The 14,519-nt window shown below is 37.6% G+C and overlaps 1 pseudogene; it reads right to left on the bottom strand.

The window, feature by feature from the left end:
- Positions 1-294: 294 nt before the first annotated feature.
- Positions 295-1,163, bottom strand: LOC112823597 (non-histone chromosomal protein HMG-14 pseudogene; annotated as a pseudogene).
- Positions 1,164-14,519: the final 13,356 nt, after the last annotated feature.

Genomic DNA, 14,519 nt, shown 5'->3' with positions numbered 1-14,519 from the left:
TTGAGTTTTTATTGGTTGTTTTGAGGGTCAGTACAAACATTTCAATTTGTACACAATTCTTAACGTACGTACTGAAAATCTAAAAAAAACCATGTAGTTGTGATTCTTTTCTAAAAGTTATTCCAGTGACCTTCCAGCTTAAAATCTGGAGGCAAATTTTCCTTAACAGTATATCAAGTACCAAGATCTTCAAATGTTGATACACTGTTACATTGTTAAGTCCCATTACTTCGCGATTTAATATCATACACTACATACTCAAATTCTCAATCTTGCACAGTACATTACCAGAGTTACTAGGAAAACTGAACTACCACGACCAAGATGTTACAGAGTGCCCAAGAATTCTGACCGGGAGAGCCAAGATCTAGGAGTGGTTTTCTTTCGGAAACAATTCTACCAAAAACAACATGGGAATAGAAGTAATTTAAAATATTCAAGACATAGTAAATGCACGACCGACTCCAAATTACCATTTAGTATTATAGGATATAAAAACTACCCCATCTATGGAATGTTGAGCTGACACCCAAGACAATCAAAGCCTCCCACATTCAATATCCCACTATTTCCTGGTTGTACCAAAAAATAAACAACCAGCAAATGATTTCTTAAAAAAAAGCATTTACACTTAAAAAAAATGGGATGAGGCGGGATTCCCTCCTTCTTAAAAATGTTTCTAGAGCTACTAAGAAACTTGCATTTACAAAATAGTTGATAAAAATATCCCTCTGGATTGTACAAGAAGGGCAAACAGGGACCACTGATAAGACATGGTTTATGGTATTAATCAGACTTGGCTTCTTTCTCTCCTGCTTCATCGGAGGCTGGACTCTCCTCATTTTTAGTTTCTCCGTTTTCTGCAGGTAAATCTTTCGTTTCTTGGTTGGCCACTTCAGCCTGGTTTCCCTTTGCTCCCCCTTTCCCCTTTGTTTGCACTTTTTCGTCTGAAGATTTATCCTTTCCTGCCGCCTTTTTTGGCTTCGTTTCCACTTTTGCAGGAGCAGCGTTAGCAGACAACCCCGCCAACATCTTCTTGGGCTCCTCCTTCGCCGCCCCCTCGGCGGAGCTGACCTTCCTCTTGGGCATAGTGGCGACGGGGCGGGCGCGTGCCGGGTGCCTGCGGGCCGCCGCGCGCCGAGAGCCTTCGCGAAGCTGGGCTGCCTGGCCGCTACCGCTCCACCCGCCGCAGGGGCGGTGGGAGAACCGGATGGAACCGGATTGGGAGCCCGCCCCCTCCTCCAGCCGCGTCCCACGGCTGCGGGCTCCCCCCCGCCCCGCCCATTGGCTGTGGGGCCCACCGCGCCGCGGCCCGCGCCCGGAATAGATGAGGCGGGCAGTCCCTCGACCTAACTTTAGTGGTTTTTTAAAGTGTTATCTGTGCTATATGTTTACTCAGTTTTAAATCATTTTTGAGGAACTAGTAATACACCAGAAACATGGAGATTTACATAAGTTGAAGGACATGATATTATAAAAGGTGACTGTATAATTTATTATACAAACCAGAATGATTTTTGAGAGTGATAAGGGGCATATTAATAATGATATCGAGACAACAAGCACATACTGAGATTATCCTTGTCAATAGGAGCAGGGGTCACCCTTATTCTTTGTGTCAAATTACTTTGTCTATATTTATGAAATGACCGAGTTGGTTTAAATCAGGAGTCTGTAAACTATATCCTCGAGGCCCAATTCAGCCTGATGTATAGCTTTGTAAATAAAGTTTTATTGGAACACTGCCACAGCCGTTTGTTTACATGTTTTCTGTGACTTTTGCTCTACACTGGCCGTGCTGAGTCAGTGTAGCAGAGGCTGCATGGGCCACAAAGCCTACAATATTTATTATCTGGCCCTTCACAGACAAAACCCCGGGCTAGATCATATCTAAGAGCTAATGTAGATCTAACATTTTGTGATTCTTTATCATTCTTGTTGCTTTAACTTAACATATTTTTTGTTGAATAAAGAAAATGCTGTGCTCGGGAAATTTCATTTCACGTTTGCTAGATTAAGTCTCGGTGCAAAGCAGCTGTTAGACATTAACCCTGGAAGTGAACCTGGTGAGGGTTTGCTGAGCTGTTTCTGGGAAGGTGTGGTAGAGGTGTATCAGATGACACCTGAGTAGCCGGAGGAAGAAGAAGGGGACTGGGTAGGTTGTGGGAGGCTCTCAGGATCCTGGAAGAAGATGATTCATCAAACATCTGGAGTGGGAAGGACACCATAATCCCAAGAGCCCTGACATATTTTAAGGTTACCAGTATGTCTGGCAGTCATTCATTAATCCTAGCTTCATAAGAACATCTAAGTAAAAAATCCTACATCGTGCTCATTGATTTGAATAAAAAATTTTTTTGTCCTAAAACTTTGTGTTTGAATTGCAGTCTTTTGAATGCATTTGAATAATTGAATTCTGCCTTGAAGAACTTGAACAGTGCTTTAGAGGTAGGTCTGTGTATGTGTGTGAGGGGAGTGGATCATGTAGATCCTTGTATAGACTTTGGCTTTTTCTACCAGTGAGATGAAAGCCACTGCAGGGGTTTGAGATATCTGACTTATGTTTTTAAATGCTGAATACAGAGAGCCATTATGTGGAGATCAGAGTAAATGGAGTTGAACTGAATGAATATATAATGAATACATATTTATTCCAGTTTAGTCAGACTTCTGTATTTCAGGATATACGTATTTTAGGATGGAGTAATGAACACACACACACAAGTCATCAGCATAAATGATATTCGCAAGTATGAGACCAGAGGTTGTGAAGGGAATAAGTACAGATAGAAGTCAGAGACCTAAGCCCTTGGTATAGCATGCTTAGAAGTTGGAGAGATGAGGCAGAATCTAGAAAAAAGAGTAATAAAGAGTGGCAGGCCAAAGAGGAGTAAAATCAGGTGTTATGGATGCCAAGCGAATGATTACCAGTAGGAGGAAGTAATCTGCAGCAAATGCTACTGATTGGTCAAGTAACATGAGCACTGGGAATTGACCATTGGATCCGATCACCTAGAATTCGCTGGTGACACTGAAGAGCAGTTTCAGTGGTTTGGTACGGTTGAAAGACTGGGGTGCATTTAAGAGAGAATTGAAGAATAATGTAAGTCACTGGGTGAGGCAACTCTTTCTTGCTTCTCCAGCCAGAGACCGCCAAGAATATACTGTGAGCAAGCTGGGTTTGTTGCTCATTACAGTGAGGGAGACCACACACCATGGAGAATGGTGGGCATTTCGGCAAGATGTTTGGTAATTTGGGGGAAGGTGTAAGTAACTGGATCTTTGCTCTGGATTGGAACTGTCTGGAAGCAGAGATAATCCTATGACTGGCTATCTTAATAAAGCTTATCAACAGAGCTGGGCAACTTGAGTGAGGTCAATGTTGTCATTAGGAAAGAAGTAGCCATCACTTATATTAGGAGAGGGTGGTGGTTTTGTAGTTTGCACAGTGACCTTGTTTTTGTCTGTCCTTAGATAAAATTATGAAGTGTTTTTGTTTTTTTTACTACTTTATCATGGTCACAGAATGACCTTCTCTGATGTCAATGTTCTGTGAAGTTGTTGCTGTTCAAAGGAAAAACACCAAGGTCTAGCTCTGAGTGCTGTGTTATTAGTAGACCATTAATGAGGAAAGACTCAGAGGGAAGAAGTAGTTTGCACAAGGTTTGAGTTTTGTAGCTGAATGTTATTATTTGAGATCCATCTCTTGTTCATGAAACAAAAAAGTTAACATTTTTTTTTCTGTCTCACTTTTTCCACCTCTGAGGCTCCAAGTTTTGGGGGCTTAGCAGTTACCTAGCACAGGTAACTGCAAGTTTCATACACTGGCCATAAGATGGTAAGATGTGAAATCTTAGTAAGAGTCTGTTGTAACGCAACAGTCTCATTAGGTTTATTTGGCTCTAGAAACAAATAGGTTATCCATTTCAAACTGATTAATAAGACACTTGGAAATATTTCCTTGAATATGTCAAAGCCCAGAGTCTTTGTGTGGTCTCTTTATGATTGTGTTTCTTATTTGGGAGAGATGAACTACTTTTCTGTATAATTGGGAAATAAAGGCCATTAGGCCATGGGTTAGTACCTACTAGCAGTACTTAATTCTATTGAATATTGAATAGTTACTTAAAAAAATCCTTATTAAATTAACTGGTAACATTATTACATTAACAATTATTTTGGATAATAAGATTTGTATTTTCTTAATATATTTTTGTTTTGTACACTTGGTGAGAGAATTCAAAAAGTATTTTCAAAAAATGAAAATTAGTATAAATTTGCATAAATTAGTCCCATGGGAAGTTTAATTTTATCTCCCACAGTTTAAGTGATTTTTTTTTCTGCGGTTATTCAGTTGGATGAACCAAGAGTAGTTACCATAACAACTGTGGTTATTACCACTGAGATAAGTGGTCCTGTATTCCACCAACACATTTATCAACATGTTCATAGTACAGACATTAAAAATTCACAGCATAGAAAGAAAGTATCTCTCATAACACCAGCCACCAGGATCCCTCTCTAGATACACTCATGATTATCAACTTCTTTCATATCAAGAGGTAATCAATGCTTATACAAGCATGTAAAACGTATTCTTTTTACCTTACATGAATGGTTTGCATTTTCTTTTTCACTTAACAATATATCTTGAGGATTGTTCCATTACAAAAATATATAAATAAACCAGTTTCTTTCTTTTGAGCAGTTAAAGGAGTATGTTTTATAGCTATGCAGATGTTGTTTCAATAACCCATATTGTTGAATGTTTAAGTTATTTTCAACCTTTTACTATCATAAATAATTGGTCATTGAACGACCTTATGTATGCCTTGTGTATTTGAGGGACAAATTTTCAGGGAGGCAAAATTTCTGGATCCAAGGTCATCGACATTTTAAATTTCAGTAGCAATTACCAAATTTCTATGTACGGAGATTGTACCAATTTCCAGGGTACTAAAGTTGTACCCTGACATCTTACGAAACTTTATTTTTGTTATTATTTAAAAATTATTCTCAAGTATTTTTCAGTTTTACAACCAAATTATCTACAATAATGACAATTTTATTTATGCTTTTCCAGTTTTATATATCTTATTTGTTTTCTTTTTGATTGCTTTAGCTAGTATCTACTAGCACTGTTAAATAATAATGGTAGGAGTAGACATTGCAGTCTTGCTGCTGGTGTAATAGAAATGTATCTACTATTCTCCACTAAACCTTTTGTGACGTGTGTGTATACACAGTCATTTATTCATCTTAAGTAAAATTACACTTATACTTACCTTAAGACTTAAAAAATATTAAAAATGGATATTAATTTTTTACAAAATGTTTTCATAGCCAGCATCTATTTAGGTGATTCCTAATGTTAAACCAACCTTGTATTACTAACATAAACCCTGCTTAATTGAATGCAATATTGTTTTATAGTATGCATGGATTCTTTTGGTTAAATATATTTTATTAGTATTTTTTCATAAATATATTTTTAAAGATTTTATTTATTTATCTGAGAGAGAGAGAACACTCGAGAGAGCACAAGCAACAGGGAGGGGCAGAGGGAGAGAGGAAGCAGACTCTCCACTGGGCAGGGAGCCCTACATGGGGCTTGATGCTGGGCTCGATCCCAGGACCCTGGGATCATGACCTGGGCGGAAGGCAGACGCTTAACTGACTGAGCCACCCACATGCCCCATTCATAAACATTTTAAGTGAGGTTGATCTCTAGATTTCTTTTCCAGCATTGTCTCTTATGAATTTGGGTATCAAGGTTTAAATAAAATACTTTCCTTAAAATAATTGGGAAAGTCCCCTTTACAGTATATGCAGGAACAGTTTAAACTCACGTTAAAATTATCTATATGGTTTATAGAATTCTCTTGTGAACACATCTGGACCTGATGCTTTTTGATGGGGAGGAATCCTTTGACAATTTCCTTTATTCTTCTATGAAAAATAGTGAGTTTATATTTTTGCTATATTCTGAGATCGGTTGTAATAAATTATGTTTTCCCAGAAAATTATCCTTTTCGGGTTGTAGAGTTTAGTTTTCTTGTTTTGTAATTGACTTTGGTTTTAATGTATTATCATGTGTACTTAAAATGAGTGGGAATTCTCTTTTCAATACATAAAAATATTTCTTTTCAGTATATAATATATATTGAAAAGATAATTCTTTTCATTTAATATATGCATGTATGATCAACAGGATTATGCTAAGTTTTATATGCCTTTGATGTATATATCTGATAAAGATAAAATTAATGGAACTGAATAATTCCCACTGTGTTTTTCCTGTTTTTCATGCTCTCTTCCTGTTTTGTTAATGTTAAAGCTATGTTACCTAGCAATAGGGACTCCAAATCGTCATCAGGTCTTTGTTGTGGACTCCATCTTTTGTCAGTTTAAATAACATTTAAATTTGGCTCTTACGTGTCATTTTTGGGGACTTTCTGTTCTGCTCCTTCTGTGTTCTTCATCTCCCACCAATGTGATAATCTCTTAGTTACTACAGCTGTGTGAGAACTCTTTACGTCTAGTAGGACAGTCTGTCCCCATTCTATCCCACTGGGCCAGTCATTCTTCAACATTGTCTTATCTCTTATTTGGTTCTTTGCTCTTTAATGTAACTTTTAGAAGCAAATTGTCATGTTTCAAGATGCATGTGTTGGAATTTTTATTAGAATTGCATTGTACCCATGAATCATTTGGGGCAAAATTGCTATCTTTACAATATTAAGTATTCTTGTCTATGGATAAGAACATCTTTTCATTTGTTAAGTCTTCTTTAATTTCCTTCAATAAAGCTTTGGAATTTTCTTTCTTTCTTTTTTTTTTTAAGCTTTGGTATTTTCTATGAGTGGATCTAGAACATCTTTTGTTAGATTTATTACTAGGTATTTTATAATATTGTTGCTATAATAAATAGCATCTTTTCAAATCATACTTTCTAATGGTTTGTTGCTGATTAATGTGTAGAAATGCAATTGAGCTTTATATACTGGCCTTACATCTTTCTGCTTTGCTAAAGTCTCTAAATATTTCTAATCAGTCATGCTACCTGCACATAATTACATTTTTATTCTCTCTTTCAATCCTTATGTCTTAAAATTTTTTTTCTTGGCTTTTTGGCTGACTAGAACTTCTACTACCAGGTGACTAGGAGTGATGTTAGTGCACATCTCTGTTCCTGATTTTAAGAGAATACTGATAATACTTTCTGGTTCAAGATGATTAATGTATTTTTATAGATGCGCTTTATCAGGTTAAGAAGTTCCCTTCTATTTTGAGTTAATTAGCAGTTTTAATTATGAATCATTGTTAAATTCTTTAAAAACTTTTTTAAGATTTCATTTATTTATTTGAGAGAGAGAGAGCGGAGTGAGAGAGAGAGAGAGAACACGAGCGGGGGAACAGCAGGAGAAACAGAGGAACAACAGAGGGAGAGGGGGAAGCAGACTCCCCGCTGAGCAGGGAGTTGGACAAGGGGCTCAATCCTGGGACTCTAGGATCATAACTTCAGCCAAAGGCAAACGCTTAACCGACTGAGCCACCCAGGCACCCATACACTTCTATTCTTTTCTGAATTGTGTCTTCCTTTTGTCCATTTTACTGAGCTTTTTGTATTTTATTATCAATCTCTAAAAATTCTTTATATATTCTAGAGACATGTTCTTTGATACTCACACACATACAAATATATATACACAGTGGAGTCTCATTATTCATGGATTCCATAATTTGCTAAAATGAATTTGCAACTTCAAAATCAAACTCAGGGCACTTCTGTGGTCTCTTACAAATGTGAGGAGAGTTGTGAAAATTTTGAGTCACCAAATGTGCATGTTTCCAGATGAGGTCAAAGCAATGCTCTGCTTTCTTGCTTCAGCTCATTCTATAAATAAGGGTCCTTTTTAAAGCCTACTGAGTGCCAAGTTTTACATTTTTGTTATCTCATCTGCCGATGATTTTGTTGTTTTAAATGGCCCCTAAGTGAAGGCTGAAGTGCTGTCTGGTGTTCCAAAGTGCAGGAATGCTGTGATGTACTTTATGGAGAAAATACATGTGTTAGAGAAGCCTCATTCAGGCAGGAGTTAGAGTGAATCAATAATATATATTATATCAAGTGATGTCTTTAAAGGGAAATACACACGAAACAAGGTTACGTATTAGTCAGGTGATGAAAATATTGTGACCAAAGGCCTGTAGGAACCTAACCCTGTATTTCCTCTAGGCCCAATATTTTAGCATTTGCTAATTTCATGACTTTATAGAATTTAACTATTGCAAATAATGAGAATTGACTATATGTATCATCTATCTATATACCTACCTATCTATCATCTAAATTTTCTTCCAGTCTGCAAACTGATGTTTCATTTTGTAACTGGTGTCTTTTGAGGACCAAAGTTTTAAAATTATGTGAAGTAGCATTGATCATTTTTTAAAAAGATATTACTTTTTGAAATTGACCTAAGAAATAAAATCTTTGTGTATTTTAAGTTTTCAAAGATATTCTGTTATATTTCTATCTAAGACCTTTATTTACCTTTTACACTTGTGTGTACAACCTATGTTAAGTTCATTTTTGTGTGTGGTGTGAGAAACGGGTCGTGACTTGTATCCACACGGCTCTCTTGGTTCTTCAGTGTCATTTGTTGAAAATACTTTTGTTTCTCCACTGAATTTCATCGGTGCTTTTGTTGAAAAGTAGTTGACCATCTCTGTGTGGGTTTATTTCTGAAGGCAATTCTGCTCTGTTCATCGGTCTGTTTATAATAGAGCATTATCATAATTACTCTGGCCTTAGAGTAAGTCTTGACATCAGTTTGTGTGAACCCTCCAACTTTGTTCTTCATTTGCAAGATGGTTGTGAGTATTCTGTATCCCTCTAATTTCCACATAGGTTTCGGTATCTGCTTGTCAGTTTTTACAAAAATGTTTATTGGTGCTTGGATTTGAGTTGCACTGAATCTAGAGATCAGCTTGAGAAGAACTTGCATTTTTACATTATTGATTTTTCCAACCTATGGACATGGTATAACTCTCCCTTTTTTCTCCATTATTAAGGGTGTAAAATTTATCCCTGCAATGTTTTGCAGTATTTAGTGCAAAGATCTTGCACATCTTTTGTTAAATTTATTGCAAATACCTCTACCAATCAAGGAAAAGGTAAAATGTAAAAAATAACCAATGTCAGAATGAAAAAGGGGGCCTCATTATAGATTCTCTATTCATTAAATAGTTAAGAAAATCTGAGCAAATTAATGTTAGTAAATTATTAGAAACATAAGTTACTAAAATAGATACAAAAGGAAACTGAAAATATAAATACTGGGATTTTTAATAAAACAATTCTGTCTGTAATTGAAAAGTCTCAGAAGTGAAACTCTACACTCAGGGCATTGCTAGTGAATTCTGTCAATTATTAAAGGAATACATAATGTCAATCTTAAAAATTCTTTGAGAAAATAGAAAAAAAGAGCTCTTCCCAATATATTATTTTAGGCCAGCATAACTCAGATACTAAAAATGGACAACACTACAATAAAAAATTGAAATATCAATATCACTAATGAGGAAAGATGTAAAAAATTAATCAAAATAGAATCCAAAATCTGTAAAAAATAAAAATACATCAAAATCAAATTGGATTTATTTTTTTAAAAAGCAAGGTTAATTTCATACTTAAAAATAATGTCACTATATTAAAAGAATAAAGAGAAAAATCATATATCAGTAGACGCAGAAAAAACATTAACTACAATTTAACATTCACTCATGATAAAATCCCTCAGCAAACTAGGAAAAGAAGGGAGTTTCCTTAATTCATATCTACCAAAAAAGAATTTTTAAGAATTACAAGTAGCACATGTAATAGTGACATGTTAGAATCTTTCTCTCTGAGACCAGGATGAACACAAGTATTTATTCTGACTACCTTAAAAACACTGTACAGTGCCTGGGTGGCTCAGTCGGTTAGGTGTCTGCCTTCGGCTCCGTCCCACATCGGGCTCTCTGATCAGCAGGGAGTCTCCTTCTCCCTCTCACTCTCCCTCTCTCTCAAATAAATAAATAAAATCTTAAAAAAATAAAATAAAAACATTGTATTGGAGGTTCTAATCAGTGCAGTAAAGCAAACAACTAACAAACTTAATTTTTTAAAAAGATTTTATTTATTTATTTCAGAGAGGGGAGAGCAGAGAGGGAGAATGAAAGGGAGAAGCAGACTCCCTGCCAAGCAGGGAGCCCAACTTGGGGCTCGATCCCAGGACTCTGAGATCATGACCCTAACTGAATGAAGGCAGATGCTTAACCGACTGAGCCACCCAGGCACCCCACTAACTAACTTAATTAATGAAATAAAAGTATAATGACCAAAAGGAAGAAATAACTATTATTTATTCACAGATTATACAATTATGTCCATGAAAGTTAAAAAGAATCTAGAGATAAATCACTGGAATTAACAGATAAATTTAATAAGTTTCTGGATATAAGTTCAGTATTAATTGCAATTCTGCATAATGGCAATAAATGGTAAGAAAATAAATATTAAAAAGATTCAATTTGCAGTAATATAAAATATCAAATGCTTCAGAGTCAAACTAGCAAAATATGTATAACATCTTTATGTGGAACTTCATTACTGAGAAAAAGGAAAGAATACCTAATTTTTAAAGTATTTCACTTATGTGTAAGACTCACTCAATACTTAAGGGGCGCCTGGGTGGCTCAGTCGTTAAGCATCTGCCTTAGGCTGAAGTCATGATCCCAGGGTCCTGGGATCGAGCCTCGCATTAGGCTCCCTGCTTTGTGGGGAGCCTGTTTCTCCCTCTGCTGCTCCCCCTGCTTGTGCTCTCTCTGTCAAATAAATAAATAAAATCCTAAAAAAAAAAAAAATACTTAAAGATGTCAATTATCTCCAAACTGATCTGTGAGTCAAAGCAGTTCCAATCACAGTAACAATGGTGTGTGAGCAGATATGTGTGTGTGTGTGTGTTGTAACTTGATAAGCTGGTTCTCAACTTTATACAGAAATGTACAGGGCCAAGAATAGTCTCATAGCTGAAGGAGAACAAAATAGAAGGGCTTACCCGACTAGAAATCAAGAATTACTGAAAAACCACAGTAGTTAGGATTGTGTGGAATCGGATCGGAGAGACTAATAGATCAGTGGAACAGAACACAGAGCCCAGAGGTCACTCGTACATAACACGGACATTTGATTATGAGCAGGAAGGATGCACGGTGCCTGATAGGCTTCTTCACGTTCTAGAGACAGCATACACCACACCTGGGTAAACTGTTCCGACTCATACACAGAGGCCACAGGGACTGCCAGCTCTGAGTGGAGCCAGAGTAGCAAAGGGCTTAGGAGCAGGTCCAGACCACAGGACACACAGCTCTGCCACTTGGGCCATATGACCTAGTCAACTTGACCTACTATAGTAAAGTTGTCAGAGGTGGAAAAAGATGATACGTGGCATTATGGCAATCCTCAGTGAGAGAATCAGCACACAGATGCCTTGAATGTTAGAGGATTGCATTACAGAAGAATCACAAACTTTTCTATAAACAGCTCCAAGCACGCTACTGGACCCCGGTTGAGACCAGAACTTGATCTTGGACAGCAATTGGCTGTGTTCCCAGAAGCTGAATAAGCAGGTAGCACAGACCCCATGTCATCAATCATGGCTACACCATCACCTCTTGCTCAGCTTACATCTGCTGCCCTATAAGGGGATCTCTTATGATAGAGAAAGGAAAAGCCTAAGCCTAGTTCATGGATGGATTGGGTCTAAATATCAGTGCTAGGTAAAACCAGATGGTGGGTGTATTGGCCTGCACCCAGGGGTGACATTGAAAGGCCTTGGTGAAAGAACATCCTCCCAAGGCAGTAGGGTCTCTGGTTCTCTGCTTTGCATGGACACAGAAGCTGGCTTCTATACACGTTATATAGGTTATAGCTAGAGGTTATGATATACATATGGACTCATGAGCAGTGGCAAATGTTCAGAAAAAAGATTGGAAGATGGCAACTTGTTTTGCTTTCTTTATACCAGTACACAATTTTAAATTTTTTCTTTAATTGTTTCATCAAGAGTTAACACAACTCAAAACTCTCTCCTACCTAAAATCATTTCCGTTGAAAAAAAGACTTCAAGTTGTATTGGTAGGAACAACCCCAGGATTACTGTCAAATTTGTTTTGAACCGGATTATTATAATTGTGACAAATAAATATTGGTAAACCAAACTAATTTACATTTACCACCTCATCGCATCAGATATCCATGGAGCTTTACGAATTTCCTGTGTTCAATAGCAAGTTATGCAGGTAATAAAAGTAGACTTTTTTTTTTTTATCCCCCAAAGTCCTCTGGCTCATCTGTGTGGAGGTAGAGGATATCTCCTTTATCTCTGCAACAAGGTAAATAGTCTAATCAAATGCCCTTGGGCAATCACAGACTACATGTCCTCAGAAGGCTTTGTAAGCAATGTGTGAGAAAATGTACTTAAAAACAGGAGCATTAGATTTTGGCTTATTATATAGCTTTAGGAAGCTTGTCTTTAAAATAATTATATGTTCTTTAAAACATTTACTGTTTCACATTTTTATAATAAACTACTAACTGTACTTGGATCTTTTGATTCATAAATATTAGTGTCTGATATTTAATGCTTGTCTCAAGAACTTTTCTTGGTCTAGACCTGCACTGTCCAACATGGAACCCACTAGCAACACATGACTACGGAGCACCAGAAATGTAACTCACCGGATGAAATAGCAAGTAGACTTCAATGACAAAGTAGAACAAACACATAAAATATTTTGTCAATAATATTTATTTCAATTACATGTGAAATGACACTATCTTTTTAATTTATTTATTTGAGAGAGAGAGAGAGATAGCAAGAGAAAGCACAAGCAGGTGATAGGGGAGAGAGGGAGAAGCAAGCTCCCCACTGAGCAGGGAGCCCGATGCGGGACTCAATCTCAGGACCCTGGGACCATGACCCCAGCTGAAGGCAGACACTTAACTGACTGAGCCACCCGGGCGCCCCGACACAATTTTTGGTATATTGGGTTAACTTAATCAGTATAAGCTTCTATAATTACCATGAATTTAGTGTAATACGCAAAATATTTGCACATGTGGTCTTCAAGTTGTAATACTGTTGTGTATTTCATCACATTTCCTACCGTTATTAAGTATTTAAGTCTAATATTTATACTGGTTATTGTTTGTGTCTTTACCCTCTGATCTACATGCTGGCCCCACCGCTGGGTTAAGCGAGATGGGGAGGACTGCGAAGGGAGTAACAACAGTGAGGGCAAAAAGCAGAGCATGTAGCCCTAACTCAACTGTAGTGATCGTACAGAAACCTCAGTACCGCTCAGGCGCCCATTCCAGAGAGCTAGGACTCTACCTCTCCCTTCCCCATTCTCTAGCCAGCATTCCTGCAATGCTGCCTCTTAAATAACTCTCAAATCTGTTTCTTCATCCTCACCTAAATTGCTACATCTTGGCAAAAACCCCTTGTTATCTTTCCTGGAATTACTGCAGTGTCTGTGGCTTGGGTCCCAAATTCCAATCCTCCTTGTCCTACTACTTATTTTTCAAATGTGGACCAACTGGTTTTTTTCCTAAAATGCAAATCTGTTCAACTCCTTTATTAAAAAGTCCTGCAAAAAAAATAAATAAATAAAACGTCCCGCAAATATCCTGAGTGCCCACATGATAAAGTACACACTGCTTAAAAAACATTAAAGACTTTCCCTTCTGTCTTTCCCTTACCATCCCCTCCACTGTCAGCCATGTGGGACTGATCTCCATTCCCCTAACCTGCTGTGTCTGCCTACCCCTTTCAACCTGTGCTCACAGATGTATTTGCCAGGGATGCCATTCCTGATCTGACTACTTTCCACCTGGCCAACTCCTACCACTCTGAAGGTGCTATGGGATTCATATGAATCCTAACTCCCAAAGTGACTGTGTTTGGAGATAGGGCTTTTAGGAAGTGATGAGGTCATAAAGGTGGGGCCTTGACCCCATAGGACTAATGTTCTTATGAGAAGAGACACCGGAGAGCTCTTTGTCTCCCCATTGTGTGAGGACACAGTGAGAAGGTGGCCATGGGAAAGCCCGGAACCAACTTTACTGGCACTCTGATATCATATTCCCAGCCTCCAGGAGTGGGAGAAATGAAATGCCTGTTGTTGAAGCCATTTGGTTATGCAGCCTGAGCTGACTGATACAGAAGCCTCTGCTCAAACCTCAGACCCTGGAGAGTGTGCTCCAGTATCCAAGGCTAGGTGCCTCTCCTCTGCTGACATGCCATCCCTGAACACATTCATCAGGGCCCCACATCTTCCTGTGGTTACCGTCATTCTGATTTTCTATACTGCTTTTGTGAACTCCTTGAAGGCAAGGGAGTCTTTTATTCATCTTTGTTTCAAAATCCCCACCATGTCATTTGTTTATTTTAATGTTGAGAGAGGTACAGAACAGA

This window comes from Callorhinus ursinus, unplaced genomic scaffold, assembly GCF_003265705.2.
Source record: "Callorhinus ursinus isolate GAN/ISIS: 27379988/994484 unplaced genomic scaffold, GSC_fseal_2.0 scaffold5, whole genome shotgun sequence".
Classification (NCBI taxonomy): Eukaryota; Metazoa; Chordata; class Mammalia; order Carnivora; family Otariidae; genus Callorhinus; species Callorhinus ursinus.
This window is presented reverse-complemented; position numbering and strand designations above follow the sequence as displayed.